Below are 18841 nucleotides of genomic sequence, written 5' to 3'. Positions count from 1 at the left end.
CGCGGAAGTGCAAAAAACGAAAACCTGTAAGTGAACAAAAAACATGCTAGTACAAAACCAACACAAAAAAGTGCACTTAGGGGTGTGCTTTGTCCACCCCCCAAAGGGGTAGGATCTCTACCCTGATCCCCTGGGGCACGAAGCTCCTGACAGGGACTAAGGCTCCCATGTGGTCCTCCTAGCCAAAAGGCCTGGTGGACCCCTTTCCTTGTGGCCAGCCTAAGCCAGCCACCAAGTACCAGGTAAGGGGGCTCTCCCGAAGAGAAACCCCCTAGGGACAGGGGAGGAAGGAACCAAAAGGCCACACATCCTCCCCCTAGACTTCGGGGCAGGCCCGAGGACCCACACCCTACCATCCGTGAAAAAGAAAAACACACATATAAGTGAAAGGTGAAACAAACGTGGGAGAAAAATAAATTAAATAAATAAGTAAAAATAAAAAAGTGGCCGTGCAATTGTGCACTGGCTAGGCCCTGAGGCCTGTAGCATAAAAATTGCCCTGGACTTAGCCAAAAGGCCTAGCCCTAAAAGGTGCAGTGCAGAAAAAGTGTTTAGAACAGTGACCATGTGCACGTTTCACACGTGGGATCCCATCCCCATGTGCTACTAAGAGCACCCCTGAGGCGACCACTCAGGGGCACTGTTCCACGGACTCTCTGCCTCCCCGGCCTCTGGCCAGACAAGGTATATCCGTTCAAACGAGGAGGAACTGGGCCCCTCTGGTGTTCCTGGGGGGAATTACTCCCGCGCCCCAACTGCCAGTGGGCACCTTGGTTTCTGTTCCGCCCTGTATTAACCATCAGGACCCCCATCCTACCAGCAGGGGTACTATACAACCATTCATCCTCCCAAGCAGGAATGATGGTGGAGCACCCCTACTGGACACTGATAAGAACAGATACTACACTTGATCTTAGCCAAAAGGCCGAGAAGTAATTTTTGGTAAACTCATGGAAGACTTGTCACAACTGTCCAAGTACCGCCCAGCACGCACACTCCGCTCCTCACAAGACCTCCTTCTCTCTAGTTCCCTGGTCTCCTCCTCCCACGCCCGCCTCCAGGACTTCTCCAGGGTGTCACCCATCCTCTGGAACTCCCTGCCCCAACCCATCAGATTATCACCTACTCTCCTCTCCTTTAGGCGCACCCTGAAAACCCACCTCTTCAGGGAAGCCTACCCCACCTCCTGCTAACTTGCTGACCTCCTCCACTCTTCCTACCACTCCATCCCCTACAGCTTTCTCCTCCTGTGCCACCATCCCCTCCCTCCTAGATGCCCGCCTCTCTGATGCCCGCCTCACCACCTACCCCCTTGACCCTATCCCCTCACAACTCCTACGACCTCCCTCCCCCTCCATCCTACGCTCCCTCACCCACATCTTCAATCTCTCCCTCTCCTCCGGCTCTTTCCCCTCCCCTCTGAAACATGCACAAATCACCCCCATACTTAAAAAGCCCTCCCTGGACCCCAATGACCCGAACAACCTCAGACCCATTTCCCTGCTCCCATTTAAATCCAAACTCCTCGAGCGCCTAGTCTACACCCGCCTATGCTCTCACCTCAACGACAACAACCTCCTTGACCCCCTACAGTCCGGCTTTCGTCCCCTACACTCCACCGAAACTGTCTTACTCAAATTCTCAAATGACCTGCTAACCGCCAAAGCTAGTGGCCACTATTCAGTGCTCCTACTCCTTGACCTCTCTGCGGCCTTCGACACAGTCGATCACCCCCTCCTCCTCAAAAAACGACACTCCCTCGGCCTCAGAGATTCTGCTCTCTCCTGGCTTTCATCCTACTTGTCACAACGCTCTTTCAGCGTTACCTATAATGCTACCACCTCCCCCTCACTCCCCCTCTCTGTTGGGGTCCCTCAAGGCTCTGTCCTTGGGCCCCTTCTCTTCTCCATCTACACCCCCTCCCTTGGCCAACTCATACACTCTCACGGCTTCAACTACCACCTCTATGCCGACGACACACAGATCTATCTCTCAACCCCCCACCTCACCCCCTCGGTCTCTGCCCGAATCACACACCTACTGAGCGACATATCAGACTGGATGTTGCTCCACTTCCTTAAACTGAACCTCTCCAAAACCAAGTTTCTTGTCTTCCCCCCAGCCCGGACACCACCCCCCATTGACTTCTCTGTTACGTCCAACAACGCTACCATCAAACCCGCCCCGCAGGCCAGAGTACTTGGTGTCATTCTGGACTCCAACCTATCCTTCCAGCCCCAAGTCCAATCTTTAACTAACTTGTGCAGACTCCACCTCTGCAACATCGCCAAAATTCGCACGTTCCTAACCCCAGAAACCACTAAACAGCTCATCCACTCCCTCATCATATCACGACTGGACTACTGCAACTCCCTCCTCACTGGCCTGCCTCGCCGCTGGCTATCCCCACTTCAGTCCATCCTGAATACGGCTGCCAGACTCATTCACCTTTCCAACAGCTCCGTTTCCGCCAACCCCCTCTGCCAATCCCTCCACTGGCTTCCGATTGCGCAACGGATCAAATTCAAAATCCTAACACTGACGTACAAAGCTGTCCACCATACTGCCCCGAACTACATCACTGACCTAATATCCAAGTACCACCCAACACGCACACTCTGCTCCTCACAAGACCTCCTTCTCTCTAGTTCCCTGGTCTCCTCCTCCCACGCCCGCCTCCAGGACTTCTCCAGGGTGTCACCCATCCTCTGGAACTCCCTGCCCCAACCCATCAGATTATCACCTACTCTCCTCTCCTTTAGGCGCACCCTGAAAACCCATCTCTTCAGGGAAGCCTACCCCACCCCCTGCTAACTTGCCAACCTCCTCCACTCTTCCTACCACTCCATCCCCCACAGCCTTCTCCTCCTGTGCCACCATCCCCTCCCTCCTAGATCGTAAGCTTGAAAGAGCAGGGCCCTCAATCCCCTCATGTTTTGCATTGTATTGGTATTGTTCTGTCACATGTTCTGTCCCCCTCTGTAATGTACAGTGCTGAGCGAACTGTTGGCGCTTTATAAATACTGTATAATAATAATAATAATGAGCTAAGGGGAAGACAGAAACAGCTCTATATCCTATCTAACCTACTTTGTCTCCTCAAGGCACTCAGGGAGAGGAGAAAGAACCAACACTGAAGCAGGGATTGTTTACTGTACATACTAACCAGACTAATTTATTGGACAGTGGGCAGACTAGCTCTTGATCATTAGGTGTTGCTACAGGACATTTTTTAAGATCAGGGAGAGAACAATGGAAATAAAAGTCATGTAAGGCAAGCCAAAGATTATGTGATTTTCTTGGTTTCAGGAAACAAAATTGCTCAATTTCCCCATCAATCACTTGATTCGCCCATCAACAATGACTCCTACAGAGATATTGTATTCTCCCAGCAAGGAGCCATCCCTGCTGGAAGAACACACAGATTACTGCTAACAGCTATAGCCACAGGCAGTAACCACATGCTAAAAATCCAACAGGCTGGTTTTACCCAGGCGGATTGATGGATCGACTTGGGTACAATCAGCCTGCTCATAGATGAATCGAATCTCGTCCAATCCCTGCTGAACTGGCCAAGATTCAATTAATCTTTGGCCGGTATAAGTGCTTTGGAAGGCACTTTGAATCCCCTGTCTGATAAATTCCACAGTTCACTAAATTTCAAAATTTCAACTACATCGGCCAGCCATTGACACTATAAAAAGTATCTTTTGACGTAGAAAATTATTTTTCCTGAAAGGAAATGGGCCCATTCCAGATACAAAGATAGTAATGTTTAGTGGTGCGCATCTTTGTAGACTTTCTTAGAAATTGATGTGAATCAATCTGGGGTAATCATCTATATTGACAAAGTCTTTGAAAAAGAATGTCCAGGCAGACATGGCAAATGTGCCCTCTTTGTATTTATGCGCTAGTTGGTGGAGATGAGAAAAGTACTAATTTCAAAGCAGATGCAGCATTTGACCCAAATAATCACCTCTCTTTTTTTCCTTCCATAAATGCTTAAAATCATTATTTTTTTTTTAATGCTCAAGTTCAAGATTGGCGTTCCAGACCGGGCTATTAATTTTTTCCATTTTTTTCCATTCTAAATGGTTTTATCATCAAAATACAATGAGAGAGCTGTGGCGGGGCTGTGACTCGTCAGACCTTCATTGGCGGAATGTCAATGTGTCAGAGCAATCATCGCCATTTCCTTGCACGGTTCTGGACCCAAGCCGTTAATCACCGGGCTGTCAGGTCAGAGCTCTCTTACAAGAGGAGAGAAGGAGCGATGTAAATCACAAAAGACAATCATTGTTAAGTAATAGAGAAAATTGTTATATTATTGCACCGGGTCCGCGGAAACTAAATGCGTTATTTCCATATAGATTAAATGCAGGCTTTGACTTTCACTCTTGGAAATATTGGAGAAATCGCAATCGTTTTATGACTTTATTGCTTCATATTCATGAGAGCGACTGTCTTCTCAGGACCTATGGAGCACAGCGGAGAGGAATGGGATACCAGTGAAAGGCCGGCTGTGAAATATTGGAGGATTAGATATCACTGAGCAGTTCTTTGCCAACATAAAATGACAAGATTTAGAGCTTATATTCTATATGGCCAAAAGAAGGTGGACCTCCCTCCAAATTATTAAGATCAGGTTTTGCAGTGAAGGGTACTGTTAGTATTACAGCATACAAAGACATGTTAAACAATGGTTTGCTTCCTTGTGGTAATGCCCTTTTCTGTTTTAGTATGACTGTGCCCCCCTGTACAAAGCAAGCTCCATAAAGACATGGTTTGACCAGTTTGGTGTGGAAGAACTTGAGTGACCTGACCTAACACATGGGTTCAATTCCCACAAACACTCGAAAATCTTTTGGGAAGTCTTCCCAGAAGAGTGGAGGATGTTATATCTACAAAGGAGGGCAAGTCCATAATAATAGCCATGGTCATTAAATAGGACATACATAAAGCTCTGTGATGGTCATGTGTCCACAAATGTTCAGGCATATCACATGAATATACAGTATACTCCTACATTATCACTAGCGATGTGTGAATGTGCGCTGGTTCAAATCATGGCCACATTAGCAGGGGTGCATTAATCGTGGGGCAAACAAGGCATTTGCCTTGGGCAGCATTTTTCAGGGGGTGCCTCCCCCCAGAAGAAGGGACCCCCAGAAGAAGTGACAGAAGATGAGGACCAGAGGGAGCGGAGTTTGCATGGCTGCCTAATGCAGGAGCTCCAGCAGGGATTAGCATCTCACAGCAGTGCCTCTGCATTCATCCACCTGAGCTCTGTCGGCACTTCCTCAACAGCTTCCAACGATGTCAATAAACTGCATCTACCCGCCAACAGCCAGGTCCAGCACAGCCTAAATGGCTGATAGATTTGTTTCCAGGAGCAAGTAAGGTGGCGGACCAGGACAGAGAAGGGGAACATTGCCTCTCTCTAAAGGTCTGGTGAGTAACAAGACAGATAGATTTGTTTCCAGGAGCAAGTAAGATGGCGGACCAGGACAGAGAAGGGGAGCATTGCCTCTCTCTAAAGGTCTGGTGAGTAACAAGACAGATAGATTTGTTTCCAGGAGCAAGTAAGGTGGCGGACCAGGACAGAGAAGGGGAACATTGCCTCTCTCTAAAGGTCTGGTGAGTAACAAGACATTTGCAACTGCAGATCACTCCTCCTATCCTCCTACCACTCGTGACATCAGATCCTGACACCATCTGGAGGAGCTGCTTCTGGACAGGTAAGAGCTTGGAGGACTGATGCTTCCCCACTCCTGTCATGCTGCCCCCCCCCCCACATTCTCTCCCACCTGTCATGTTGCCCCCTCCCTGTCCCTCTACCCCCCACCTGTCCTGCTGCCACCACTCTGTCCTGCTACCCCCCTTCTGTCCCACTGCCACCCCACCTGTCCTGCTGCCCTCCACCTGTCCTGCTGCCCTCCACCTGTCCCGTGGCCCCCCTCCTGTCCTGATGCCCCCCTCCTGTTCTGAAGGGGTGGATCTTAAACAGGAAGGGGTGGGACAAATTTATATGGGGGAGCTCCCGATTTTAGTCTTGCCTAGGGCAGCACAAACCCAAAATACACCTCTGCACATCATGAGAATGTACAAAAAAAGATTGTAAATTATTGCAAACCAAACAAAAGTCAATTAAACTAATTGAGTCCCACTCAGGGCTCATTGGCTAGGATGCTGGTATTTTGTAAACCAGTGATGCACCATTTATGGCCATATTTGTTCAATGATGTCAGCCAGCATCTTTGGCCCAACGTCCTAGGAATCAACAAGCCCAGAATTCCAGTGAAGGATGTAGTTAGTACTACAGCATACAAAGACATTTGAGACAACTGTGTGCTTCCTCACAGTAACAGTTTGGGAAAGATCCTTTTGTGTTTCAGTATGAATGTGCCCTGTATGCAAAGACAGCTACATAAAGACATGGTTTGACCAGTTTTGTTTGGAAGAACTTGAGTGATCTGCACAGCTCCCTGACCTCAACCCTACTGAACACCTTTGGGATGAATTGGAAAGCCAATTACAAGCCAGATAATCTAGTCCATCACTGGTACCTGACCTGAAAGATGGGCATGATTTCCATAGACATTCCAAAATCTTGTGGAGCCTTGGAGCCTTGGGGAGGGCACTCTATATTAATTAAAATTGTTTTGGAATGGGATGTCCTACAAGCTTATAGCAGTGTGATGATCAGGGCCACACACATTTTGCCATATATAAATGTAACAAGTCTCTGACCTAGGACTACAGTAAGAAGTATGGAAGAGGACCATATTTGACAAATGACATCAGAATGACAGAGTGAAATATATTCAGCATTAAATCACTGACTCTATGACCAAAATGCTCTGACCTCTCTTGGTTTAAAAAAATGTCAAGCTTCATACAACAATGTTGGAGTTTTTTCTAAAGATGTTGAAGCAGAACTGACCAAAAGCTCTTATAGTTTTCAATTAAACAAGCTTTTTCCAGGCTTTGTCAGGCTATTAGCTAGTGTCAGTGTTGTAGCTTACTAGAGTCTACAAAGTTTGGCCATTATGAGTTAGTTATGATGGAGGTCAAGATGAATACCCCTGGAGTATAGCAAAGGCAGTGAAAGAAAACAGACTGGCTGCCAGAAGTCTAGCCCATGGGAACTCTCTTCTAAAGACAGCCTTGGCTGTGAGGTGGTCGTGCAGACCAACAGGAAGGTCCTTGGGAAGAGGAAGATCAGGATGGAAGCCTTGTCTAGACAGGCATCGGTTGGTAGCTAAGGAAACAGACAGAAATCTGGGTAGCAAGCAGATTCATGGCCAAGGGGAGAACCAGAAGGTCAACAGAGACAAATTGTGGTCAGGAATCAGCCTAGATCAAACAGGGCATCAGCATAGAAAAACCACAGTCAGGAACTACCTGCAGTCAAACTGGGAATCAGCAGAGACAAGGAACTAGCCAAGGTCAATAGCAGGAAGGCATAGGGGAGAAACATCCAAGGGCAGGCTAGATCATCAAAGATAAAGCAGGTCTCAAAAACAGGTTCAGGGTTCAAGTCTCAGGATAACAGTTGAAGAACATTCAGCAACTTAATTGCTCAGATCTGTTGCTTTAGTCAGCTATTTGACAGAGCAAAACTGACCAAAAGCTATTTTAGTGTTCCATTAAGCAAGCTTTTTTTCCAGGCTTTATCAGGCTATGAGCTAGTGTCAGTGTTTGTAGATTAGTAAAGCCTACAAAATTTGGTAATTATGAATTAGTCAATCTGACACCAGCTGTAGATGAACAGCAGACATCTCCAAAAGCCTATTTGCAGTCCCTAACATCCAGTAGAGGGGCCCACGAGGCCTAAAAAGCTGGGGTGCCCTTTTATGCAAATAGCACGTAGGTGGGTGCAGCATGGTATGGCAGCAGTAAATACACAAAGTCCAGCTAAACTCAGCTAAACTTAGAACTTGTATTGCAGAGTGTGCCAATTACAAACAACCGCAGGGGGAGAGTGCCGCTCAGGGTAACACTCACAGTTCAGTTGAAGGCAGAGATGCAGCGTGTAAAGATGCACCAACAGCGCCTGTCTTCAGGAGGCAAAATGTGGCCTGGTTGGTCCATTTCCGAAGGGGAGGTTGCTGTGCAGGATTTCCCAAGCCTGTCTCTACTCATCTTGAAACCCTTCCCTTCCACAATCCCTTTCCCTGGCAGGTTGGTTCTCTTTCCCTGTAATAAGCCACTTTGCAAATGTGCATCAAAACCTGGGGCAGGGACCTATAAAGACTCTGCTGACCCAAGATGGCCACCAGAGGTCACCTGGATACAGCGTAGCCAACCAGAACCCTGCCATCAGGAACCAGGGATCCATAGATATACTAGGTTTCTCCTGACTTCCTCTTCAGGCTGTGATACCGCTCCACTTAAGCACCAGCTAGAGTGGAGAAAGCAGACTGTACCTGCCTACAAGCAACATATCATGTACCTTGTTGAAGGCCTAGATGACAAGAGGGTTTCCCTTCCACCTCTGGTCCAAGCAAATCTGGAGTGTAGTAAAAGGAGTATAGAGAGGCATGGGTGCCAGAAGTCTAGCTCCCTTCTAGAGGCAGGCTCTACTGTGAAGTGCTTGGGCAGGCCAACAGGAAGGTCCTTGGGAATAGGAAGACCAGAAAGCAGATGACCAGCTCATTGAAACACACAGCAGGCTAGAAGTGTGGCCTGGACAGGTGATAGCCGGCACTCCAATGCACTTAGCTCAGAATAGCGCAAATGTGTTTTAAAACACCACAACAGTTTTGAGTGGGCCTTAATGCTTCAACCACCCCTCTCATGGAAATGTGCTTTTAGCACTCCCAGACTGAAGGGTGCTTTAAGGGCCTCAGAGTGCTCAAAGCTTGTTAAATGCTATGTAAATGTTTGATAAATATGATGCTCTTCAGAGAAGATAAACCAACACCTGTGTGTATGAGGCCATTAACTCTCTGGAGGAGCCAGAGAGCTGACAGGGTCTATATTAGATAGATACTTGATTCACAATTATATTCAGCTATTCTAGAAGCTCTTATATTTGTATCTAAATGGTGTTGATTATTTAGCCTTCAGTTCTTTAATAATATACTATATAAACTATACATAACTATACGTACATAATAACTGACTACTTATTTATTATTATAATATATTTAATCATTACAATTTTGTATACACAGCTGGTAAAATAAGTATTGAAGGAGTCAACATTTTTCTTAGTAATTATATTTCTAGGGGTGCTAATGACATGAAATGTTCACCACATGCCGGTAACAAAAACAAATAGGTTCAGAAATTAAGTTATGTGTAATAAAATGGAATGACACAGGGAAACAATATTGAGCACATGAAGAAAGGGAGGTGCAAAAAGACATGGAAAGCTGAGATACCACCTAACATTTATCAGTAATTAGAAAGCAATCTTACCCCTTGTCAGTGCAAATTAATATCAACTGCTTCAGTCTCAACTGATAGCCTTTAAAAAGGTGTCTCATTACCAAGGTGTCACAATCCTGATGGGTAAAAGCAAAGAGCTCTCTCAAGACCTTTGAAACCTTATTGTTGCAAAACATACTGATGGCATTGGTTACAGAATGATTTCTAAACTTCTGAATGTTCCAGTGAGTACTGTTGGGGCCATAATCCGGAAGTAGAAAGAACATTATTTCACTATAAACTGGCCATGACCAGGTGTTTCTCGCAAGATTTTTGACAAGAAGTGAAAATAATTATCAGAAGAGTTGTCCAAGAGCCAAGGACCATTTGTGGAGAGCTTCAGAAAGACCTGAAATTAGCAGGTACAATTGTTTCAAAGAAAACAATAAGTAATGCACTCAACCGCCATGGGCTGTATGCACGTTCACCACGTAAGACTCCATTGCTGAAAAAAAAGCATGTTGAAGCTCGTTTAAAGTTTTCTGCACAACATTTAGACTGTGAAATACTGGGAGAATATAGCCTGGTCAGATGAAACCAAAATTTTACTTTTTGGATGCCATAATACACACCATGTTTGGAGGTCAAATGGCACTGCACATCATCCCAAAAACACCATACCAACTGTGAAGCATGGAGGTTGGAACATCATGGTTTGGGGCTGTTTTTCAGCATACAGTACTGGCAAACTTTGCGTCATTGAAGGAAGGATAAATTGAAAAATGTACCAAGACATTCTTGATAAAAACCTGCTGCCATCTACCAGGATGATGAAGATGAAGCAAGGGCGGACATTCCAGCAAGACAATGATCCTAAACACAAAGCAAAGGAAACTCTCAATTGGTATCAAAAATAAAATAAAGCTGCTAGAATGTCCCAGCCAATCACCTAACTTGAATCCAATAGAAAATCTATGGAAAGATCAAAAGATCAGAGTTCACAGAAGAGACCCTCAAGATTTGAAAACTGTTTGTATGGAAGAATTGGCCAAAATCACACCTGAGCAATGCATGCGACTAGTTTCTCCATAAAGGAGACATCTTGAAGCTCTCATTACCAACAGAGGATTTTGTACAAAGTATTAAATAAATTTCAGTTAGCATGTTCAATACTTTTTCCCTGTGTCATTCCATTTTATTACACATAACTTAAGTTCTGGACTTTTTTGTTTTGGTTTCTTTGTATACCGACATGTGAAATTTCATGTCACTAGCACCTTTGGAAATATATTTACTGAGAAAAATGATGACGTGTTCAATACTTATTTTACCCGCTGTATGCATATTTAATAACAATAGATACATAATATTTGATAATAAATATATTATTTCATATAAAAAAGAATAACAAAGGATTGAGACAAATTTATGTATATATATTTCCTCTCTAGATTGCAACAATGACATGAATGATTTGGATGACATTGGATGACATTTCAATGTCTTTTGAAATTTTAATGATCACAAACCTGTGAACAAGTCACTGTTATGTCCTCATCAACCCAACATAAAGCGGAGTTCCACTCAAAAGTGGAGGCTCCACTTATCTGACGCCTCACCCCCTCCGCTGCTACATTTGGCACTTTTGGGGGGGGGGAGCAGGTACCTGGTTTTGACAGGAAATAAAAAATATGTATCCGAATTTACTTCCAAATTAAGACCTACCTGTAAAAAAAAAAAAAAAATATATATATATATATATATAAATATATATACACTATATTGCCAAAAGTATTAGGCCGCCTGCCTTTACACGCACATGAACTGGCATCCCAGTCTTAGTTTGCAGGGTTCAATATTGAGTTGGCCCACAGTTTGCAGCCACTTGGTAGGCCACGTAAAATGACAGAGCTGGGTCAGCTCATGCCGAAGCACACAATGCACAGAAGTCACCAACTGTCAATAGCTGAAGACCTCCAAACTTGGTGTGGCCTTCAGATTAGCACAACAACAGTGCGTAGAGAGCTTCATGGAATGGGTTTCCATCGCCGAGCAGCTGCATCCAAGCCTTACATCACCAAGTGCAATGCAAAGCATCATATGCAGTGGTGTAAAGCAGGCCATCACTAGACTCTAGAGCAGTGGAGACATGTTCTCTGGAGTGACCAATCACGCTTCTCTGGCAATCCGATAAACGTGTCTGGGTTTGGCGGTTGCCAGGAGAACGGTACTTGCCTGACTGCATTGTACCAAGTGTAAAGTTTGGTGGAGGGGGATTATGGTGTGGGGTTGTGTTTCAGGGGTTGGGCTTGGCCCCCTAGTTCCAGTGAAGGGAACTCTTAAGGCGTCAGCATACCAAGACATTTTGGACAATTTCATACTCCCAACTTGGTGGAAAGAGTTTGGGGATGGGCCCTTTCTGTTCCAACATGACTGCACACCAGTGCACAAAGCAAGGTCCATAAAGACATGGAGGAGCCAGTTTGGGGTGAAGGAACTTGACTGGCCTGCAGAGTCCTGACCTCAACCCCATAGAACACCTTTGGGATGAATTAGAGTGGAGACTGCGAGCCAGGCCTCCTCCCCCGACATCAGTGCCTGACCTGACAAATGTGCTTCTGGAAGAATGGTCCAACCTTCCCATAGACACCCTCCTAAACCTTGTGGACGGCCTTCCCAGAAGAGTTGAAGCTGTTATAGCTGCAAAGGGTGGGGCAAACTCAATATTGAACCCTATGAACTAAGACTGGGGGGCCATTAAAGGTCACATGCGTGGAAAGGGCGGGGCCAACTCAATATTGAACCCTACGGACTAAGACTGGGATGCAGAAAGAAGAATTTCCTCCTGCGCTGGACTGTGGACTCCACAATGTTAGTATGGCTCTGAGGAAGAGGTACACCCTCGAAACGTGTCAGTCACCAGCTATCCAGAGGTTCACAGTCCCCCACCAGACCACTCTGAACCACTCTGCGTCCCATGCGACATGCTTATCATTTTGATCTGATTTTACATTTCTCTTGTATTTTACAATTTATAAATAGTTACCATTTTTAAGGTAATGCACCAGGCCTGTGCGCCCTCTTTTTATTTCTTATATAAGACTGGGATGCCATTAAAGTTCATGTGTGTGTAACGGCTGGTGTCCCAATACTTTTGGCAATCTAGTGTATATGTATATATATAGATATATATATACAGTCATGGCCGAAATTGTTGGCACCCTTGATATTTCTCCAGGAAATCATGTATTTCTCACGAAACGTATTGCATTAACACATGTTTTGCTATACACATGTTTATTCCCTTTGTGTGTATTGGGACAAAACAAAAAAAGGGAGGAAAGAAAGCAAATTCGACATAATGTCACACAAACCTCCAAAAATGGGCTGGACAAAAGTATTGGCACCCTTTCACAACTGCGGATAAATAAGAATGTTACAAGCATGTGATGCTCCTGTAAACTCACCTGGGGCAAGTAACAGGTGTGGGCAATATAGAAATCACACCTGAAAGCAGATAAAAAGGAGAGACGTTCACTTAACCTTTGCATTGTGTGTCTGTCTGTGCCACACTAAGCATGGACAACAGAAAGAGGAGACGAGAACTGTCTGAGGACCTGAGAACCAAAATTGTGGCAAAATATCAACAATCTCAAGGTTACAAGTCCATCTCCAGAGAACTAGATTTGCCTTTGTCCACAGTGCGCAACATTATCAAGAAGTTTGCAACCCATGGCACTGTAGCTAATCTCCCTGGTCGTGGACGGATGAGGAAAATTGATGAAAGATTGCAACGCAGAATAGTCCGGATGGTGGATAAGCAGCCCCAAACATGTTCCAAAGACATTCAAGCTGTCCTGCAGGCTCAGGGAGCATCAGTGTCAGCGCGAACTATCCGTCGACATTTAAATGAAATGAAACGCTATGGCAGGAGACCCAGGAGGACCCCACTGCTGACACAGAGACATAAAAAAGCAAGACTACAGTTTGCCAAAATGTACTTGAGTAAGCCAAAAGCCTTCTGGGAAAACGTCTTGTGGACAGATGAGACCAAGATAGAGCTTTTCGGTAAAGCACATCATTCTACTGTTTACCGAAAACGGAATGAGGCCTACAAAGAACAAAACACAGTACCTACGGTAAAATATGGTGGAGGTTCAATGATGTTTTGGGGTTGTTTTGCTGCCTCTGGCACTGGGTGCCTTGACTGTGTGCAAGGCATCATGAAATCTGAGGATTACCAAAGGATTTTGGGTCGCACTGTAGGGCCCAGTGTCAGAAAGCTGGGTTTGCGTCCAAGATCCTGGGTCTTCCAGCAGGACAATGACCCCAAACATACGTCAAAAAGCACTCAGAAATGGATGGCAAAGAAGCGCTGGAGAGTTCTGAAGTGGCCAGCAATGAGCCCAGATCTAAATCCCATTGAACACCTGTGGAGAGATCTTAAAATTGCTGTTGGGAAAAGGTGTCCTTCCAATAAGAGAGACCTGGAGCTGTTTGCAAAGGAAGAGTGGTCCAAAATTCCGGGTGAGAGGTGTCAGAAGCTTATTGATGGTTATAGGAAGCGACTGATTTCAGTTATGTTTTCCAAAGGGTGTGCAACCAAATATTAAGTTAAGGGTGCCAATACTTTTGTCCAGCCCATTTTTGGGGTTTTGTGTGACATTATGTCATATTTGCTTTTCTGCCTCTGTTTTATATTTGTTCCAATACATACAAAGGGAATAAACATGTGTATAGCAAAACATGTGTTAATGCAATACCTTTTTTGTGTGAAATACTTGATTTTCAGGAAAAATATCAAGGGTGCCAACAATTTCGGCCATGACTGTACATATATATATATATATATATATACTGTGTATATATATATATCTATATATCTATATATATATATATATATATATATATACAGTTGCAAGAAAAAGTATGTGAACCCCTTGGAATTACGTGGAGTTTTGCATGAATTGGACATAAAATGTGCTCTGAACGTCATCTAAGTCACAACAATAGAAGAACACAGTCTGCTGAACATAATACTACACAAACATTAGATGTTGCCATGGTTTAATTGCACATAACATGTAAACATTCACAGTGCAGGGAGGAAAAAGTATGTGAGGCCCTAGCTTAATGACTTCTCCCAGAGCTAATTGGAGCCAGGAGTGAGCCAACCTTGACTCCAATCAGTGTGATGATATTGGATGTGTTGCTGACAGCTGTCCTGCCCTTAAAAAACACACACACCTGTTTTGGGTTTGCTGGTTTCAAGAAACACTGTCTAAAGTGAACCATGCCTCGCAGAAAAGAGCTCTCAGAAGACCTATGATCAAGAATTGTTGACTTGCATGAAGCTGGAAAGGGTTACAAAAGTATCTGCAAAAGCCTTGATGTTCATGTGTCCACGGTAAGACAGACTGTCTACAAATGGGGAAAGTTTAGCACTGTTGTTACTCTCCCTAGGCGTGGTCGTCCTGTAAAAATGACTGCAAGAGCACAGCGCAGAATGCTGCATGAGGTAAAGAAGAATCCCAGAGTGTCAGCTAAAGACCTACAGAAATCTCTGGCACATGCTAACATTTTTGTTGACACATCTACAATAAGGAAAACATTAAACAAGAATGGAGAACATGGGAGGACACCACGGAGGAAGCCATTGCTGTCCAAAAAGAATATTGCAGCACGTTTGAAGTTTGCAAAAGAGCACCTGGATGTTCCACAGCACTACTGGCAAAATATACTGTGGACAGATGAAACCAAGATTGAGTTGTTTGGGAAGAACACACAACACTATGTGTGGAGAAAAAAAGTCACAGCACACCAACATCAAAACCTCATCCCCACTGTAAAACGTGGCGGAGGGAGCATCATGGTTTGGGGCTGCTTTGCTGCCTCAGGGCCTGGACGGATTGTTGTCATTGATGGGAAAATGAATTCCAGAGTTTATCAAGACATTTTGCAGGAAAATGTACGACCATCTGTCCGCCAACTGAAGCTCCGCAGAGGATGGGTGATGCAACAGGACAATGACCCAAAGCATACAAGTAATTCAACAAAACAATGGCTGCAACAGCACAAAATACACCTTCTGGAGTGGCCCAGTCAGAGTCCTGACCTCAACCCGATTGAAATGCTGTGGCATGACCTTAAGAGAGCGATTCACACCAGACATCCCAAGAATATTGCTACACTGAAACAGTTTTGTGAAGAGGAGTGGTCCAAAATTACTCCAGATCGTTGCGCAGGTCTGATCTGCAACTACAGGAAACGTTTGGTTGAGGTTATTGCTGCCAAAGGAGGGTCAACCAGTTATTAAGTCCAAAGGTTCACATACTTTTTCCTCCCTGCACTGTGAATGTTTACATGTTATGTGCAATTAAACCATGGCAACATCTAATGTTTGTGTAGTATTATGTTCAGCAGACTGTGTTCTTCTATTGTTGTGGCTTAGATGACGTTCAGAGCACATTTTATGCCCAATTCATGCAAAACTCCACGTAATCCCAAGGGGTTCACATACTTTTTCTTGCAACTGTATATACAGTGGGGATCGAAAGTTTGGGCACCCCAGCTAAAAATTTGTCTGGGCATTTAAAACCTTTGAGATTGACATCACCTGGTCTTCCCAGACGATGATTGAGAACAATCCATGACACTGGCAGGTCTCAGCTTTGCAAAGGGGGCAGTGCATGCTATAAATTCTGCAGGGTGCCCAAACTTTTGCAGACACCATTTTTTTGTTTTTTGTTATTTTGAAAGTGTAAATGATAGAAATAAACTCTAACTTTTGTTGACATATTATAAGAATGTCTAATCTGTAATTTGATGCCTTTTGGAGATTTTTCCATCTTTCCTTTTCTTTATGCACATTAATACAAATTTTTAGCTGGGGTGCCCAAACTTTTGATCCCCACTGTACATAGAGAGAGAAAGAGAGAGAGAGAAAGTTATTTTTATATTCTAATATATATATATATATATATATATACATATTTATATTTATATTTATATATATATATATATATATATATATATATGTATATATATATGAAGTTAGACTACAAACACTAACAGATAATAATGTGCAGAACCAAGACAAAACATCACCAAAAACAAAAAGGTTAAACATTATTAAAACATTAATTTAAATATTTTTTTCCCAGTGAATATACACATTCTAAACCCAATCGTTGCTGTTTGCCCAGAGTTCTCCTTTACCAGGCTGATATTTTTTATTGATCTGACACACTCTTCGCTCCTCTGCTTGATGTCAGGAATGCTAAGGATTGCTGCCGGCCTCTGGAGTGACATTAAATTTGCGCCGTTGACATGCTCGCACATAGAACGCCATTAGCAGTCCTCGTTTATCCTCCTGTGCTCTTCATACCATGTAAGACGTGCTGGAGATGGAGAACCTGCTCGCCGCCTGTTTGTACTCAGTGACATGGGCGAGAAAACCGCTAAAAGGTGCAGATAGAACCAGCTGGCATACATTATCCCCACCCGAGGCAGCTGCTGGAACCGTTCTTTTTATTTTTTTAATATTCATAGAGTTTCCCCGTCCCCGGTAGCCAAGGAAAGAAAAAAATCACTTTGTGTTTCTTGGAAAAATAACCCACGGTAAGAAGTCTTATTTAAAGGCGAGGATAACATGTTAACATTTCATTACTGACTCATAATAATACAATTTAACTTAGCCCATGGACATTCCCTGTATCTGGCTGAGCTGACATGAAGCAAAGGCTTTATTATTCTGTGTCCCGTGGCCAGAGCGATCCGAGAGGTCAGGGAGGACCCCGAGGAAATGCGAGAAAGAGGGAATGCGGTGTAACATTCCGCAGAAAGGTCACATGAAAGAACAGCGCTGCTTCTGGGACCCGCTTGTGTCTATTCTACACATATAATTATCTCCAGTGTGGAAAGGAAGGAATGTTTTATATAAACTTATTAACATTTTCTCCTCCTATCATAATGCTGAAAAAAAAAAATCACTCTAAAGAATCGAATAGGCGTTCTTTATTCTTGCATATGGCAAATGTGTTTGTAAATTAATTCCCTTGGAAGGAACATTATGAGGCCCTCAGGTTCCATAAATACAACCCTAATCAAAAGCTAGTCTTTTTAATGTATATTTATTTTTTTTAATGAACATCTAGACAAAGTACCCATACAGGTTGTGGTGAGATTTAAAGGAATCAAAAAGTCTGAATCAGGATGTAGCATAACAGAAGGTATTCAAATGTATCAATCCATCACACATCCCAAAAATAAAAGGATTATTCCTAAAGAGTAACTACAGGCAAAATGCTTGTACCCCTGTGGGAGCCACTATGATTTAACCACTTCAATACCGGGCACTTTCACTCCTCTTCCTGCACAGGCCAATTGTCAGCTTTCAGTGCTGTTGCACTTTGAACGACAATTGCGTGGTCATGCAACACTGTACCCAAGTGACATTTTTATCTTCTTTTTTTTAACACAAATAGAGCTTTCTTTTGCTAGTATTTAATCACCACTGGTGGTCTTCATCACTGACTGTACTGGTGGGCACTGATGAGGCTGCACAGATGAGGCTGAGCTAAGGAGATACTGATGAGGCAGAACTGATGGGCACTGATGAAGTGGCACTGATGGGTACTGATAAGCTGCAGTGATGGGCATTGATTGGCACCGATGAGGCTGCACAGATGAGGCTGAGCTGATGAGGAGGTACTGATGTGGCAGCACTGATGGGCACTGATGAGGTGGCACTGATGGGCACTGATAAGCTGCACTGATTGGCTCTGATGGGCACTGATAAGCTGCACTGATGGGCACTGATAATCTGCAGTAATAGACATTAATTGGCACTGATGAGGCTGCACAGATAAGGCTGAGCTGATGAGGAGGTACTGATGAGGCAGCACTGATGGGCACTGACGAGGTGGCACTGATGGGCACTGATAAGCTGCACTGATGGGCACTGATAATCTGCAGTGATGGACATTAATTGGCAATGATGAGGCTGCACAGATGAGGCTGAGCTGATGATGAGGTACTGATGAGGCATCACTGATGGGCACTGATGAGGTGGCACTGATGGGCACTGATAAGCTGCACTGATGGGCACTGATAATCTGCAGTGATGGACATTGATTGGCAATGATGAGGCTGCACAGATGAGGCTGAGCTGATGAGAGGTACTGGTGAGGCAGCACTGATGGGCACTGAAGAGGTGGCACTGATGGGCACTGATAAGCTGCACTGATGGGCACTGATAATCTGCAGTGATGGGCATTGATTGGTACTGATAAGGCTGCAATAATAATCAGGGCTATAGCGTGGTCAGTAAGTGGTTAACCAGTCCTTCCCCAGAGTTAGTCCAGAGGCAGCCAGGCACACAGCAACAGTTCACTCACTCTGGCTCAATCTAGAGGATGTCTTTTAGAGTTTTTATTGCTGAAGAACTTTGGATGGGATGTAGGGT

General features: G+C 44.4%; 1 pseudogene; it reads right to left on the bottom strand.

Annotated features, from left to right (window-relative positions):
• Window positions 1–770: 770 nt before the first annotated feature.
• On the bottom strand, window positions 771–937 carry LOC149437909 (U2 spliceosomal RNA; annotated as a pseudogene).
• Window positions 938–18841: the final 17904 nt, after the last annotated feature.

Source organism: Staurois parvus, unplaced genomic scaffold, assembly GCF_062004578.1.
Source record: "Staurois parvus isolate SC_StPar_1 unplaced genomic scaffold, SC_StPar_1.0 ptg001246l, whole genome shotgun sequence".
NCBI lineage: Eukaryota > Metazoa > Chordata > Amphibia > Anura > Ranidae > Staurois > Staurois parvus.
The sequence above is the reverse complement of the archived record's forward strand: the minus strand, read 5'-3'. Positions and strand labels throughout refer to the sequence as shown.